Below are 3,820 nucleotides of genomic sequence, written 5' to 3' on the forward strand. Positions count from 1 at the left end.
AGTGCAATTGTGCAGTAGTTTGAGCATTCTTTGGCAGGCCTTTTTTGGGATTGGAATGAAAACTGACCCTTTCCAGTCCTGTGGCCACTGCTGAGTTTTCCAAATTTGCTGGCATATTGAGTGCAGCACTTTCACAGTAGTATTTTTCAGAATTTGGAATAGCTCAACTGGAATTCCATCACCTCCACTAGCTTTGTTCGTAGTGATGCTTTCTAAGGCCCAGTTGACTTCACATTTCAGGATGTCTGGCTCTAGGTCAGTGATCACACCATCGTGATTATCTGGGTCGTGAAGATCTTTTTTGTACAGTTGTTCTGTGTATTCTTGCCACCTTTTCTTTTCACTAAGTGTATGATGCTCCAAAGTCCATTCTGTGGAGACAATTGACCTGATTTCATAATTTCAGTGGCAGTTCCTTAAGTCTGAGAAATAGCCCATTGTATATATGTACCACATCTTTAAGATTGCATCTGTGCATGGACCTCTTCTCATGCCTGTCTCTTGGCATTTGGAGGTCCCACTGCAAATGAACATTGGGGTGCATGAATCGTTCTCAGTGATAGTTTTTCATAACAGAGGCCCAAGTGTGAATATTAAATTCCTAGGCTTAGCTCTCTTGAAATTTTTAGTTTTGGCCTGTGGAGGCTGTTCTTTCTAGGGGCTGTTGTCAATGTCCATGCCCACGGCACTTCTTGGGGGGTTCTGTCATCTCCCTGCCATCTCCACCATTTACTGTTTGCAGACAGTCAGGATGGTCGTTCTGTCAGGTGGGATTTGATTTCTTGTTGTCATTTTGATTGCCATTCCTCCTGTCATATTTAGGGGTTGCTGAGCATCTTGGTTCTGGATGATTGGATTTGGGTTCTTTTTCTTTTTTTTTTCATTAAAGGGTGTGAGCAAAATTTACCTGTTGCCATTGGCTTGTTGAAAGTTGGCTGTTTTTGGAATTTATTTCTGCAAAACCTAATGAAAGACCTTTCCTGAGGCAGCCATCCCTAAGGGCACCACTGCTGCTGCTAAGTCGCTTCAGTCATGTCCGACTCTCTGAGACCCCATAGATGGCAGCCCACCAGGCTTCCCCGTCCCTGGGATTCTCCAGGCAAGAACATTGGAGTGGGTTGCCATTTCCTTCTCCAATGCATGAAAGTGAAAAGTGAAAGGGAAGTCGCTCAGTCGTGTCCGACTCTAGCGACCCCATGGACTACAGCCTACCAGGCTCCTCCATCCATGGGATTTTCCAGGCAAAAGTGCTGGAGTGGGGTGCCATTGCCTTCTCCGAAGGGCACACAGGCCTTGTGAATTCAAAGTGCAGTTAGAACCGTCATCACGTTGTGGTTACAGGAATGTCCACAAGGTGGCAGCACTTCTTCATGCCCATGTTTGGTTCCACCTGCAACCAGAACCTTAGGGGAGTTGGCTTCCTGGGCCGTGAATTAGAGTGGAATATGACTGAGCAAACACCCAAGGGTTTGCGTCTCACTACTTCTTACCCCTAAAGCTTTACCCCTCCCCTCCAGACTCATGCCTATCTGGTGGGTGCCTAGGAGGCTGCACTCTCAGGAAGGAGGCTTCAGTTGGCATCCCCAACACCAGGACCCTGGACACTTGGTGACTTTACTCTGTATCCTGGAGGCCAGAGGGTCAGGCCACCATCGTCGGGGTGCATTAGGGATTCTGGTCTCAGCCAGAAAAAAACAGTACAGGTTTAAGAGGCGTCTCTATGAAGGGCACCCTGCTGGGCCATTTCGACCCCACCACAGGCCAGCCCTGGGACTCAAGTTTCCTCTGGTTCAGTGATGGGATAAGACCCCAACTCTCGGAGGTTGGAGGGAATAAAGTAGGCATTACTTCTTTTTCCTTTTCTTTTTCTTAGTCTCATCCCTATGCTCTGTTGAAGTCTAGTAGATCTGTTGAAATCTAGTAGATCTGAAGTTTTGTGCTTGTCCTCAGTGTACAACAAAATGATTTGGTTATGACAGATACATTCAGCATACGTGTAGTTGTTTTGATTTTTTTTTTCCCATGGAGTTTATTGAACAAGGTCCAGTAAAGTTCTCTATTCTAATCATCAGGTGATACAGATTTTTTGTACATGTGCAAGGAATCCAAGGAATAGTCCTTGTAGATTATTTGTTCCAGCGACAGATTTCTATGTATATATTAGAGATAAATACTTCTGTGTATATGTGCATGGAAGGAAGGAAGACCAGAGATAAGCCTTGTGGATTAGCTCATACAGATAGAGATTTCTGGATTTATGTTGGATATACAGATTTCAGTGCCTATGTGAAAGGAAGGAAGGACAGAGGGAAGAAAGGGAGGAGGAGATAATCCTTGTGGATTATCTATTTCAGACACAGATTTCCATGAATACATTAGTACTGACCTCCTAATTCATCCCTGGCTCTTTCCCTCACCGCCCCTACCACGCCCCCCACCCCCACCCCACACCACCCCCTTTGGAATTCTGGGTTTGTGTATGCATCTCTGGGTGACACTATACAGCTTTGACGTACTCCGTTTCCTATTTGGAACCAGTCTGTTGTTCCATGTCCAGTTCTAACTGTTGCTTCCTGACCTGCATACAAATTTCTCAAGAGGCAGATCAGGTAGTCTGGTATTCCCATCTCTTTCGGAATTTCCCACAGTTTCTTGTGATCCACACAGTCAAAGACTTTGGCATAGTCAATAAAGCAGAAGTAGATGTTTTTCTGGAACTCTCTTGCTTTTTTGATGATCCAGCAGATGTTGGCAATTTGATCTCTGGTTCCTCTGCCTTTTCTAAAACCAGCTTGAACATCAGGAAGTTCATGGTTCACATATTGCTGAAGCCTGGCTTGGAGAATTTTGAGCATTACTTTACCAGCATGTGAGATGAGTGCAATTGTGCAGTAGTTTGAGCATTCTTTGGCATTGCCTTTCTTTGGGATTGGAATGAAAACTGACCTTTTCCAGTCCTGTGGCCACTGCTGAGTTTTCCAAATTTGCTGGCATATTGAGTGCAGCATTTTCACAGCATCATCTTTCAGGATTTGAAATAGCTCAACTGGAATTCCATCACCTCCACTAGCTTTGTTTGTAGTGATGCTTTCTAAGGCCCACTTGACTTCACATTCCAGGATGTCTGGCTCTAGGTCAGTGATCACACCATTATGATTATCTTGGTCGTGAAGATCTTTTTTGTACAGTTCTTCTGTGTATTCTTGCCATCTCTTCTGAATATCTTCTGCTTCTGTTAGGTCCATACCATTTCTGTCCTTTATCGAGCCCATCTTTGCATGAAATGTTCCCTTGGTATCTCTACTTTTCTTGAAGAGATCTCTAGTCTTTCCCATTCTGTTGTTTTCTTCTATTTCTTTGCATTGATCGCTGAAGAAGGCTTTATCTCTTCTTGCTATTCTTTGGAACTCTGCATTTAGATGTTTATATCTTTCCTTTTCTCCTTTGCTTTTCACTTCTCTTCTTTTCACAGCTATTTGTAAGGCCTCCCCAGACAGCCATTTTGCTTTTTTGCATTTCTTTTCCATGGGGATGGTCTTGCTCCCTGTCTCCTGCACAATATCACGAACCTCATTCCATAGTTCATCAGGACTCTATCTATCAGATCTAGTCCCTTAAATCTATTTCTCACTTCCACTGTATAGTCATAAGGGATTTGATTTAGGTCATACCTGAATGGTCTAGTGGTTTTCCCTACTTTCTTCAATTTAAGTCTGAACTTGGCAATAAGGAGTTCATGGTCTGAGCCACAGTCAGCTCCTGGTCTTGTTTTTGCTGACTGTATAGAGCTTCTCCATCTTAGGCTGCAAAGAATATAATC

Source organism: Bison bison, unplaced genomic scaffold (assembly GCF_000754665.1).
Source record: "Bison bison bison isolate TAMUID 2011002044 unplaced genomic scaffold, Bison_UMD1.0 scf7180017864181, whole genome shotgun sequence".
Lineage (NCBI taxonomy): Eukaryota > Metazoa > Chordata > Mammalia > Artiodactyla > Bovidae > Bison > Bison bison.